Source organism: Trachurus japonicus, chromosome 21 (genome assembly GCF_045865225.1).
Source record: "Trachurus japonicus isolate A0001 chromosome 21, Traja_1.0".
Taxonomy (NCBI): Eukaryota; Metazoa; Chordata; class Actinopteri; order Carangiformes; family Carangidae; genus Trachurus; species Trachurus japonicus.
Window position 1 is genome coordinate 22,477,283 of NC_140927.1, and position 14,143 is coordinate 22,491,425.

At 46.6% G+C, this 14,143-nt stretch overlaps 1 protein-coding gene across 1 annotated transcript in view; it reads left to right on the forward strand.

Moving 5' to 3' along the window:
- The window catches only part of LOC146965247 (cyclic AMP receptor-like protein A), a 58,646-nt gene that overhangs the window by 28,712 nt on the left and 15,791 nt on the right, over positions 1-14,143 (forward strand). The window lies entirely within an intron of this gene.

Sequence of the window (14,143 nt, forward strand, 5' to 3'; positions counted from 1 at the left end):
CCCTCCCTCCCCCCCTCTCTCCACCCTCCCCTCTTCTTTTCCTTTCCTCCGTGAATGTCACTTTCTCTTCCCCTCTCACTCTTTTTTTTACACTCAAAAACGTCTTTCTCGCATCAGCCAGCCCCCCCCCTCCTCCACCACCACCACCTCTTTATTTCCACTCGAGCTCCCCGTCTTCTGTGTTTTTATGTCAGCTCCCCACCTCCTCCTCCTCCTCCTCCTCCTCCTCCTCCGCCACTTTTCCTATCCTCCGCGCCACACAAAGCCTCTCTCTCTCTCTCTCCCCCTCTTGAGCAAACAAGCCCTCGCTCTCTCACTCAGCTCTGCTCCGCGCGCTGCCTTTCTCCAGAGAGCGAACGAGGAGAAAACGGGAATGAATTGCTCTCTCGTCGTCGTCGTCGTCCTCCTCCTCCTCCTCCGCCTCCCTCCCTCCCTCCATCCCTCCCCCCAATCCCTCTCCTCCTCCTCCCCCTCCTCCTCCCTCATTCAGCAGCGCTGGCTGTATACATCTCCGGCTCCTATTAATTTGTTAGCCTCCCCTCCATCTCACCCCTTCCTCTGCTCCCCTCCTCTCCCCTCCCCTCCCCTCCCTCCCTCCCCCATGGCTCATAACCTCCTCCGCCTTCCCTTCCTTCCCTCTTTCTCCATCTCTCCCTCCTTCCTTCCCTCCCCTCCGCTGAGTGCTGGAGTGTGTAAAGTGTTTGTCACGGTGCCGTGCCGATGTCGCTGTGCTCTGCCGTGTGGAAGCGGCGCACGCGGGCAGACAGCCTCTAGTGTGTGTGTGTGTGTGTGTTTTGCGCTGCACGCGTGCGTGAGCGTGTGTATGTGTGTGTGTGTAGGCGGGTGGTTGGCTTCGTGTCAAGGCGAATGTGCTGTCTCTGCTTGTTGCCATGTGTGTGCGTGCAGTGCGTGTGTGCGCACTTGTTTGTCTGCCTCGACTGGAGTGTGTGCGCTTTTCTGTCTATGAGTATTCCCGTGTGTTTGTATATGTGTGTGCGTGCGTTTTTAATATTTTGTGTATGTGTGCCGCGCGTGTGTGTGTGTGTGTGTGTGTGTGTGTGTGTGTGTGTGTGTGTGTATGTGTGTGTGTCTGAGTGGGGGATTATTTCTATCTGAGCTCCAAAGCCTCCTAAACAGGGCTTAGAGAGACGGCCCAGGGCAGCAGCTAAAGCCGTTGGGTAGAGCTCTCTCTCTCTTTCTCTCTCTCTCTCTGCTCCCTCTCTTTCTCCCCCTCCCCTCTCTCTCTCTCCATCTCTCTCTCTCTCTCTCTCTCTCTCTCTCTCTCTCCTCCTCCTCTCTCTGCCATTTCTCCCTGCCCTGATCCATTGCGTTAATACACAGACACTCCCACACACAAACACTCTCTTGTTTTGGCCTTCATCTGCTCTGCTACCACACACACACACACACACACACACACACACACACACACACACACACACACACACACACACACACACACACACACACACACAGAGGCAGTAACGCACGCACGCAGACAGTCACACGCCACACGCAATTTTAATCTGTTCCAAATGCACACTGGTAAATGTGTTAATTCGACACCAGCTGTTGCGAATTGGAATGGGAAAGCGCTCCTACTTTTTTCCTCGCCCGCACTCTCACACACATGCGTGGAGGAATCATTATACATCATTTTACCGTGCACCACATCCCCACATCTCCACATCTCTCTCTCCCTCCTCTCTTCTCTTCTCTTCTCTTCTCGCTCTTCCTCATTCACGTTCTCCTCATTTTTGGCAACACAAAAGTAGCACCAGACACTCGCACCTCAGTACTTATCCCTCCTCCTTCTCCTCCTTCTTCCTCTTCCCCTCTCTCTCCCTCTCTTTCTCTCTGCCACTTAAATCTCTCCCCTCCTTGTGTGTGTGTGTGTGTGTGTGTGTGTGTGTGTGTAACCACTGCCCGGGCACGACTAGAGTTTTCACAGTCTGCTTCTCACATCACCTCCCCTGTGTGCTTTATGGTGTGGGTGTGTGTTTGTTTACAAGGCTTGTCTAGATTCCTACTGTGCGCGCTTGTACGCCTGTTTGCATAAATAAACCCTCTCCTCGGAACCTTAGCTGCCGATTTCTGCGGCGCTGCGCGGCTTGATGAGCAAGTGCTCCTCCTGGACAAGCCTGCTCGTCTTTTACGAGGACGTTTTTTTCTCTCCTTTAACACCCTCCCATCTTTTTTTTTTTCTTTCCCCAGTTTGACACCAAGCGGCGAGAAACCTCCATCCATTCCCCTTCCTTCCTATACCTCGTCTTTCAGGCTTTGCTTAGAAGCTCTAACCTCTAACTACTTGCCTTGGAGCAATCAACCTTAGGTGCCTTGCAGAGGGTGTGTGTATGTATGTGTGTGTTTCGGTGTGAATAGATTGGCCCTGGCGGCGGGGCTTGAACCAGTGATGTGTCTGTAACCTTGAGTTCACCCTGTCGCTCCAGGAGGCTGCTTGCATCCTCCCAGTTATTCTCGGTTTCCCTCGATGCTGCGTGTGGGTTTCGTGGTGTGTACAGGCCTATACGTGCTTGCATGCAGGGGGATTTTTTTTTTTTTTTGTACGGGCTCCCTACAGCGTCTAAGCCTCCTGCCTTTCTCTGGAGGAGATCTGATTTCCCTGCTCCAGGCGAGCAGCAAGAACAAGACAAGCGCGTGCATGTGTGTGTGCTTGTGTGTGTGTGTGTGTGTGTGTGTGTGTGTGTGTGTGTGTGCTTGCAGGCTCTTGTGTGTGTTTTCTTCTTTTTTTTTGCTGCACACGCGCAACCCGGGCCAGGCAGACCTTCCCCATCTCCGTTCTGCACTTTGAAAAACGAGGGAGGAAATCTCAGAGCAGCAGTTATTATTCATCCCTCAAAGAGAACGGGGAGGAGGCGGAGGGGGGGGGGGAGGAGGGAGGGGAGGGGATGGATGGAGGGAGGGAGGAAGAAAGAGAGAGAGCCAAACGGGAGGGATGAAGGGAGGCGGGGTGGAGAGGGGGGGGGGGATACATTAACTCTTATCTCACTGTATTCGGCTTTCTGCATCCCAGGATGCGCTCTTTCTCTCCCTCTCTCCTGCTCTCTCCTTCCTTTCTACATCGCCTTCCTTCCGTTCCTCGCCTCTCTACGCCTCTCGGAATATCTTGCATTCAGCGCATGGATGCCGTGTGTGTGTGTGTAGGCTGGTGTGTGGTTTGTACTGTATAGCCTAATGTCTTTTGTGGTGTATTTTGTTTACTTGAACAAGTGAGCTCCTCAGATGCTGAAAGGCTCCAACTCTCCTCTCTGTTTATCTGTAAGCTTCCTTTCTTTTTTTATTATTATTATATTCATCTATCGCTTCACATTCAATTTACTGTATGAGAGTGTCAGCCATGGCCTGCTTACTAAAATAAGTTTTGAACTTGATGTAGCATGCAGGTATTTGGTGTTTGTTTTGTTGTTTTTCTAGATCAGGTGAGAGTGGGTCAAGAGCAAAGTCTGGATCAGCTCAGTTTGAATATGATTTTAAACAATCTTAAAGGTACATTGTGTAGGAATTACTCCCATCTAGCGTTGCGGTTGTATATCGCAAGCAACTCAGTCGTATTTTTCATGCTGCATTCACTCGAAATTGGGCAGACGGCAGACGGACGGCAGCCGCTGCACGTAACAGCATAAACAAGCCTGTATGTAAACAAGTGGTCCGTCAGCACGAGGCAAAACAATACACGTGACAATATGTTGTCATGGCGATGTCATATTGTTTACGTGACCCATGTTTTACCGGCTTTCTCTCAACTTCTGTGACTAAAATGACGTCTGGTTTGTTACCGACGGCCGTCTGCCCGACTGCAGGTGAATGCAGCATCAGTGTAACGCTCCATTCCTCCTCACTGCGTTACCGCGGTGACTTTTCACAGACGCCACCTCGACCTGAGCCGACAGCTCCGGTGTCTCCGCTGAGTGTCCGTGGTTTCCTACCGTCACGCTGCCACTGAACGTAAAAACATGGTGACACCACATATGGCAGTCGGCATCGAGCTTACCCGCTCCATGGAGATATGAAAGATATGAACGGCTCATTCAGAGCTGAAAGGAACACTTCACTTTGTTGATGGGGGGGATTACTGGTTAATGAAAAACAGACTTTTGAACAAAATAATCGATTTTCATGAATAGATAACAGGAGAAGTTACACAATGTCCCTTTAAAGCCAGCACATAAAGAAATCACTGCACTGATTGTCAGTTCTGATATTTCCACAACATGGCATATTCCTCACTCTCATTTACACACAGATAACACACACACACTCACACAAAAAAACAAATCCTCACAAATCAAAGATGCCTGTTGAGCGGGACGACCGCCCTGATTGCGTGATGTGTGATAGCGCCGGCCACATACGGCCTGTGTGCGCAGCCCTGTAGATAATATTTGGTAGATATACGATCGTGCCTACTGTGTGTGTGCCCACGTGTGTGTCTTTGTATCTCCGGCAGTGGTCGTTGTGTGTGTGTATGTGTGTGTATGTGTGTGTAACCGAAGACTTTGAGCCCAGTTGCTATTCGTCTCCCACTGAGCAGCAGCGACGCTCCGCTATTAATCCCTGTTTAGCGACACAGAGAGTTGGCCTACAGGGCTGTGTAAAGTGCAAACACACACACATACATACACACACACACAGGGCAGGCATCCACACCAAAGCTGGACACACACACACACACACAACCACTGAAGCTTTTCAGTCATTAACGTAGCGGTGCCGATATAAAAAACTCCCATATACATAAATAAAGGCATATGTGCACATGCTTATGCATCGATATACAAACATTAACACACATATACATACAGGCAAATAAACTATATACTGACCCATTAATCCCAATAGACCTACATGTAAACCACATGAAGCACGTTCTCCTTCTGCGGATGAACAAACTACATCCATGCAGCCACATATAGGCGTATACATACATACATACATACATACATACATACATGCACAGACATATGGTAGCCTATACGCACGCAAATGCTAAAGGAGATTCTAGATAACCTCCCTCACACACACTTGGGCACGTGCACACATTCACTGGCGCATGCAAACACAAACACATACACGCACACACACACACACACACACACACACACACACACACACACACACACACTGACACACACACACACCCTGCTCCCCCTCCCTCTGCTCTTTCAGGCACGTCTTTAAATATTCATCACTCTGGCTGCTCTGAGAGTACCGTAAACGCTGCCTCACACTCCAGGGAATCGCTAAAGCCTACTCTATCATCTGCTCTCCCTCCCTCCTCTCTCTCTCTCTCTCTCTGTCTCTGTCTCTCTCTCTCTCTCCTACACACACACACACACACACATTCGCGCACGCACATTTCCAGCCATAGGCACTCATAAGGACGGACTCACGCGCAGACACTCAAAGGCACAGCCAGTGGCATCGTCGCTGGGCTCGCAGGCACAAGCACATGAATCAGACGCAGGGAAAACATGCGCGCCGATGTACAATTAACAGATTTTAGTGCGTGCATGTGCGTGTGTGTGTGTGTGCGTGTTTGTGTGTCCGTGTGTTAACTGGCTGCTCCCAGCACAGAGGGCTGAGTGGTGTTGTGTTCCAGGAAACAGGATGTCTCTTTGTTTGGGTTTTATTCTGTTGGTGAACGAGCCGCTTCAGTCCCCAGGGTTTGTGTGTCCCTCTTTGTCTGATGGTGTTTGTGTGTGTGTATGTGCAGGCATCTATGCAGGTGTGTGTGTTGGCATGCACTCACATGTTCATATGTGTGTGTGTGTGTTGTTTCTGACCAACATGCCTGCCTGTTTGTGTGTTTCAGCCTGATTCCAGATATATTAGGTTAAATGTTGGCACGAAGGGTTGACAAGAAGTGTGTGCGTTTGTGTAGGCTGAGCGTATGTGTGTGTTTAGGCTGTGTATGTGTGTTAAGATATTTTCAAACCCATTTTCGCTCACGGATACTGACTCTGATACCTGAACTTATGAGCACTGATCCGAAACCGATGTGATAAAAACCAGTCGTACAGCCACACTGAACCCTGCATGTATGTACGTATGTGATATGATGTCATGGCTCAGGTTAAATCCTTTGTAAAATATGAACAAACACATGAATGATCACAGTTACATTGGTCCCCCTGCTTTTAACTGGATCAAAAAGTTTGAAACAGCATCGATCATTTACAGTTTTGCTTGTACTAATTGTTCGCTAACAGTGTTCATTGATTCTGTCAACACTTGGCAACATGTGGGAAAAGTAGGCGACCACTCAGCTGTGGTAGCCAACTAAACTGGGTCCGTGGCAGCCAAAGTATTTTAGGTTTTGAAATGAGATCCACAATTGCGAAACATCTCCTTTCATAGTTACCAGTTAAATAAAGGGAAGCAAAAAAAGTTTTTTCTTTTTTTTGACTAACAGCAAAACTTACGGTTTCTGTTCTTTCTTGATGTGATTGGCAATTACCCGTGTGGAAATCAGATTTCTCAACTTTGCGTTGTTAAGTTGTTGTGTTCTGTTTTTCCTTTTTTTTTTATTAGGCTACTGAAACAAAAAAAAGAAAAAACAACAACGTGGATTTGGTAATTTTCCTTTTTTTGTTTGTTTAATTTCTAGATGCTACTCAGAAAATGGGCCATTTCCTGATTTTAGTTTTCTCATTTCCAAAAAAAAAAAAAAAAGATTGGTTGGCTGCCAAGTACACTGACCTTACTGCTGCAGGCTGTCTCACACCGACGCTCTCTGGCTTAATTCTGCTCGTCTTGTCTCACTGTGTTCATCTCGCTCTCTGACTCAATGAATATCACGTGACCAGTGCTGATGATAAGCTGCGCCGGATAAAACGGAAAGACTGGTAATGATGTGCTAATTTTCAATGATTAAAAAATGCGGTGAGTCCAGGTTCAGATGGGACAGCATCTGGGTTTGACGTCCCAACCACTGTCTGTCTGTCATTGACCTCTGCTTAGATAGATGATGTTATTGACCAGATATCGGTTCCTCTTTGCATTTCTATAACAGAATCTGCCAGTGGCTATAGAAACTATAAACTATACAGTTTCTTAGTTCATTATGTAAATAGTTCATTACATAAAATCAGATTGGTGCATAGATTTACATGTTGTCTGATTCCCAACTAACTCTAGTGGGTGTGGGTTGTGTGTCTGTGTCTGTGGGTGTGGATGGAGTAGGAGCCGTCTCCTCTGCTGTGACAGTTACCCCCATTTTTTTTACAAGATGATCAAAGCGGTGTGCGTTCCGGTTTTCAGTTGTAAAACACACATGCGAACTGTGGGGTTTGTTTAGATACAGATACTCTATTCTTAGTGGGGGGAAAAAACACTCACATGTCCACGTCCATAGAATACACCATATTACTGCAGCTTTACGCACATTAGAGAGGCTGATCACATGTTGTCAGTGAACAATGAAAGGCCTGTGCTCTGTCTGTGCTGCCTTAAAGGCCGACCACCACACGTGTTGAATAGAGGAGCAAACGACCGACACAATCTATTGAGCCAGTCGATCCACAGGTCAGAGTTTCGCCTGACTGAGGGGCTGCCATTGAGATTAGGTTAAAGTGTGTATGTATATATGTATATGTATAAAAACTTGTATATCTTCTTAACAGACCCCCTAACCCTTTATGTTTTGAAGGGTTTTGATTGAATAAGTGGATTCTACTTTATTAGAATTAGACTCAAGACTATCATGCACCAAAGCATCAAGAAGTGTATTTACACTTTCAAAGTTATGTTATTTCAAGTGCGTGTTTGGGCAACAACATGTTTATTAGTATAACATTCCTCTTATTGGACCATTTAACTCCAGGTGCATTTAAATCATCGTGATAAACTTAAACTTAAAATCTATAGTTTCACTGCACAGTGAGGTAAAAGTCACACTATGTAAATCCCTCTATACTGCACCACAGTTGCAGTGTAATGTATTCTCAGAACTGAAGGTTAATATCACAGTGTCTCCTTGGCTTCAATAACTTTCTGGTGTCTTGTCGCATTTTATCAGCAGTAGAACAATTTAAGGGGGCGCTGAAAAACACACTGACCGTACGCAGGAGTCGAGGGATTATGTCTGTTTAGGCAAAAAAAAAAGAAAAGAAGAGATTTTCCCTTTAAGTCTAAGAAAAGTTTGGATTTGCTGTCAGCAACAGCACAGCACAGCAGGCAGGACCAGGGCCTTGTTTTGGCACTGTGAAGCGTGTGATTTGTCTGGAGGAAAGAAAAAAAAAAGATGTAGGAAAAAAAGAAAAGGAAAAGTTGGGCAGTGAGTCGGAGAGAGAAGGGAAGTGTGATCAGGGGTCAGGATGACTCCTCTGTCTGTCTGGCCGCCCTCTACTCTCGGGAAGGAGATCTCCTCCGAGCTGTGTTGGGTTGTTGTTCTTTTTTTTTTTCTTTTTTTTTTTCCAGCCGCAGCTCTCAGGATGTGCGGCGCAACAATTAGAGGCAGACACACACACACACAGAGGTGAACTCAGATGGCTGGAGAGAGAGAGAGAGAGAGAGAGTGGAGAGTCCAGACTGGCAGGATGGGATATCGGAGGAGATGGAGGAGAGAGAGAGGGAGAGAGGAGGAGGAGGAGGAGGAGGAGGAGGAGAGGGGGGTTCAAAGAGTGACTGACAGCGGGATGGATGCGAGGTCTGAATAAGTGAACGAGGCTCAGAGACTGTGTGTGTGTGTGAGTGTGAAATGATTGACTGCGTGCGCTGCTCACAGGTGGGAGCGGGTTGAGACTTTAAGCTACGTTAACGTCTATAGCGTTCGTTCATTTGTGTGTGTGTGTGTGTGTGTGTGTGTGTGTGTGTGCTCTTATTGTTGTTGACCGTTTGCTCCTGAGTCATACAGTGTACACAATATCATCTCTGTTGTCCAACACCAGTCAGCCAACTGTGAGACTCGCTTGACTACGCCGCACACACACAACACACAACCCCCCCCCCCCGCTGCCGCCGCCAAACACACACACACACACACACACACATACAGCAGCTCAGCCAGGCATCACCCGCAGCCACACTCTCCTTCCCACCGCTGCCTCCTTCATTCATCTTTCATTAGCCCGGCTCACACAGGAGAAACAGCCCGCCTTCCTCCTCCTCCTCCTCCTCCTCCTCCTCCTCCTCCTCCTCCTCCTCCTCACGTCTCTCCATCTCCATCCCTCTCCCTTCCTCTTTTCTTTCTCTATCTAACCTCCTCGCCTTTTCTTTCCCTCCCTCCCTCCCTCCCTCCCTCCCTCCCCATCGTCTTATCTTGGTTTCTCTCGCACGTAATCTCTTTTGTTTGTCTCGCTCGTGTCTTGCTGTCTGTCTTTTTTGGATATCTCGCCTCCCTCTGCTTCTCTTCCTCCTCGCTCGCTCGCTCTATCTATCGCTCGCTGCCTCCTCTGCTTTTTAGTCTTTTCCATTCAGCCTCACTCCTTCAGCCCTTTCCTCCTCCTCCTCCTCCTCCTCCTCCTCCTCCTCCTCCTCCTCCTCCACCGCTCTCGGCCCTCGTTCCCCTTCACAGCCTCACTCTTGCACATTCTCACCTCTTTATCATGTACTCCTTTCCTCTTCCACTCTCTCCCTCTCTCTCTCTCTCCCTCTTTCTTTCTCTCTCCTTCCTGTGCAGTGCTGTTTCTCTGACACACGTCTCTGCTCGCCCCCCCCCCCACCTTCCTGTCTCTCTCTCTCTCCCTCTCTCTCTCGCCTGCTCTTTCTTTCTTCCTTTCATTTCGCTCTCCGTCTCTCCCTCGATGGAGGGGAAAGGCTCTTCGCCTCTAATTGCGGCTGTTCCGTTGCCATGGCGCGTGTTGCTCAGCGCTGTGAGGTGCTCTGTGTGTGTGTGTGTGTGTGTGTGTGTATGTGTGGCAGGCAGATGATTGCTTGCTGCCAGCTCTCGTTTCCCGGACGCCGATCGCGTTTCTTTGCAGCAGCAGGGAAAAAAAAATGAGACGCCAGAAATAGCCCCCCTTCACACAGACCCACTCACTCTCACTGCTGCGCTGTCAGAGAAACACACACACACACACACACACACACACACACACACACACACACATATACACACACAGACGGAGGCAGACAGACACACACACACACACACATCTTCTGCATTTCCTCTCCACCTGACATCCTCAATGCATATGACCTAGGTTATACTTTATGCACACACGTCCAGGTGAGCTGTGTGTTTACGTGCCGTCTGCATGTGTCCGACTTTCTCTGTGTGCATGCGTGTGTGTGTGTGTTTCCTGCATCTCTAAGGAGGTTGTGTGGGGAGTCCTGATTTATTTCACCTTTAATGGGAAGTGAAATGAATGTGAGCAGCAGCTGGTCTGGTCCTTGGAGATACAGCGGCAGGCTAACCCAGAAAACAGGCAGCGCCGCTCTGAAATGGTCCTCGCTCCGACAAGCGCCAGGACACTCCACTTGCTGCACCGTTGGCTTTATTTTAAGCAGCGTTTGGGCAATTAGTTGACACCCTTGCTCAGACTGACCCTCCCCGGGGGGCGGCTCTCCTTACAGGTCTGTCTTCTACCCTTGGCCAAACCCAACTTGTGGTTTTTCCCCCCTGTCACAACTTTTCAAAGGATTGTTGAAAGGTAAATGGAAAGAGATTAATGGCAAATAAACCTTGCAACCTCACGTTGCGAAAGAGGATGAAAGAGGATTATAACCAGATTTGTGGACGAATCTCCATAATCATCTTCTTTGCTGTTCTGCTGTAGTTCTCACTGGGTTTTTTTTAAAGGAAGGAGAAAAAAACTCCCAGCTAATTTCTGGACTTGCTTAGTTAAACCGGCTCCAATGTGTAATTTAAGGTGCTGAATTTCTGACACTCGCAGAAGGACAAAACCCAAATGTCAGTATGATTGATCAATTAATTCCTTTTGTCATAATAAAGAGATGGTGTGTGTGGTCTACTTTCTTAATCCATCCACCATTAGAGCCCAGAAACAAACCGCTTCGAGCCCGACATAACACGAGTCAGCAAGTTCTTGTTACCTTTGTGCCGATTCATTTTAGAAGAGAGCAAGTCGAGTCGACATCATTCCACTTCACAGTTTTAATTACTTAATCAACTATGAGCACCCAGTAGTCTAATTCTGTTGGAGAAAATGGCTTAAATGTTGGTGAAATTACATTTGGACGCACAGGTGCAGACGAGGAAGAGCCTGGCGCTGAATTGGCCACATGGGCGCACTTTGGCTCCGGTGAACAGGATACAGACGAGAGCTGACGCTTGAACGTTAAACGCTGTTGGAAAAGGTCGCCGCTGCTTCAAGAGCAATTTGTTCCATCACCTGAAGCGCTTCGTTGTCTTACAATACAGTGAGCGCACAGCCGAGAGAGGACTAACAAAAGAAAACACACACACTGAAAACTGGACTTATTGCTAAAGACGCAACATAAAGCAGAGCGTGCTGCAAATGTTACATGCTTCCCTTTGCTAAAAAAAAATCTGCACAGATGTATTAAAAGCTGTTTAATTTCCCACCAAAACAACAAACAATGTTATTGTTGACAATTAATGGATAACCTTATTTTTTTGAATTTATTTTATATATATTTTATATTTTTGCAGGCGTTTTTTGCCTTCATTTGATAAGACAGTGTGGAGAGACAGGAAAGCAAGGAGAGAGACTGGGGGAATGACATGCGCAAAGCATCAACTTGGTCAGGAGTTGAACCAGCGATCAGCGCTTCAGGCATATTTGCCAACATGGGACGTGCTCTCTAACCACACGACCACCGAGCACCCCATTTCTAATGGTAGTGTTGGTTTTTCACCAAATCAATCCCAGATTTTTCTTAATCCCAGTCATTTCGAGTCGCAGACACATTGGCGGTACATGCAGATGCGTTTTGTTTTTTTCTTTTCTTAGATACGTTGATAATCATTGAAATCAATTTATCTTTTAACCATCTTTTACTGACAGAAACACCTAATTAAAATGCCCCCTAAGAGTTGGTGTACTTACATTATTCCATATGGCTCATGGCTACATTTTGCTGCCTGTCAGCGGCGTAAAACCCCGTCTGCACACGGATCAGCGTTGTGGTCAAAACTGACGTTTTATCCAGTGTAAGCCACATTTTAATAAAACTTTTTTGGGTCATTTTTTACAATGGATTTTAAGTTTTAAAAAAAAGAAAAAAAGCTGATCAAATGCCGAGCAGCTCAGCTCCGAGCCCCTCCAAGACACGTCGAGTGTCTGTTAAACACTGTCAGTGATTCACTGTTTTATTTAGCATTTCTACATTTTTAATATCCTGGTCCATTTATTATGGAGAAGAGGACACCCCTGTGGTGGATGTGGCTGCTGGTGAAAACCTCCCGCACGTCTGGTACACAAGTTATCAATAAAACAAATGTTAGCAGATTCAGTCCTCAGCCCCCTGAACGTCCAGTTGTCTGCTGCACCGTGTCGGTCGGCGAAACACTGTTTGTTCAGTTTCTGCTTTAATCGGTTTAATCAGTCATCTGACCTGTTGTGATTTGAAGAGGATGAGATCTCCGGATAATTTCACTCGGTTAAAAACTTTGCCCATGATCCCATGCGACTTCACATCCCCAAATTTTCTCTTTTTTGTTGTTGTTTGATTGAGAGACCCCTAGTGGCCAAAGTTACGTACTGCATATTTAGAGCACGAAGAAGAAAAAAAAACATACAAAGACTGAGAATTATCTGTTCTTTCTTTTCCAAAGAATTCACATGCATGTGTATGTGCATTTTCACCCAGTTTTTAGTAAATAACTTGGATTTTTGAAAAACTTTGTTTTACTTCAAATGAATCCCACAATTTTTATAATCCATGTCATTTTGAATCACAGACATACAGTATTTGCGGTACACGTTGATTTTTTTAGGGATGCACGATAACTCTTTTTTTTTGTTCCACCAGTACCGATAACCATGACTATCAGCTTCTCATACACGAAGGTGATAGGTACCGATAACAGTTTTAATAGTTTTTTTACACACCTGAAGTTAATAAAGACTAAGTAAAGATGAATTTAACATTATAGCTCTGCCTTAGACTTAAAGGGACAACGAGGAGTTTGAATTTGGTTATAAAAAAGTCTCATATTAATGTGGATGAATCTACGTTACCCACACTTGTTAATGGGTCCATTTTCGATAAATATATTGTTTTGTCTTTATTGTTATTTTGATATTATTATTTAGTGGTCGGCTCGCTCAGCATTTCCTACTTTTGGTTTCGCGGATGCTGCCCACCGGGTCATGGGAATAACGCAGCCAAATCGCCGTTTATGGTCGAAACTACGATGGTATCTGATCGTCTTCGAACCTCCGACTTTCATTCTTGATCAATGAAATGAAAACATTCTTGGCAAATGTTTTCGCTTTCGTCCCTCTTGCGTCGGTCCAAGAATTTCACCATGCCTGCGGAGGCTCATGGGAAATGTAGTGTGAAAACACTTTCCAAAACTCCTCGTTGTCCCTTTAACCAAATCATTTCTGTTTTTTTTTGTTTTGGAAAGATTCAGGCTTTTTTAAATGTGTCTGTCTCAACATGTCATAACAACCTGGATGAGGCCACTATAATCACCAAGGATTGTTTTTTTTGTTTTTTTCAGGGATGTAGCCTATGCGGTGCTCCTCCGATAATCACAATATTGACGAGACTGTTTTAAAGTGATCAATGAGGAGACCAGAGCAGTTGTTGCTGTGTTACCGAAGATTTCACCCAAATCGTTCTCCTTTCAAATAAACGAGAACAAGTTTCAGCCTCTGACAGTCACACAGAGACGAGCGATTGTAGTGTCTCACGTAACTCCTTGTAACCACCATACAACAGTGTTTTTTTTTTCTTCTTTTTTTTTTAACCCCCTGCTGTAATGACTGGTTTTGTTTTTGTTTTGTTTTTTCTTTCCCTGTGGGTCACAAGCAGGTTGAGGAAGACTTCCCCCTCCTCAACCCCTGAGGTCAACCACTGTGGCCACTTAGTTGACTCTGAACGCCCCCACTCCCCCATCCCCACCCCACCACCACCTCCCACCCCCCCAAACCCAGGCACCGGCCGCACATGTGGACAATGCTGTGAGCGGTGCGCGGTTTGATTCTCTCGCTAATAGATCAATAAAAGACATTAGCGGCGGGCTAAC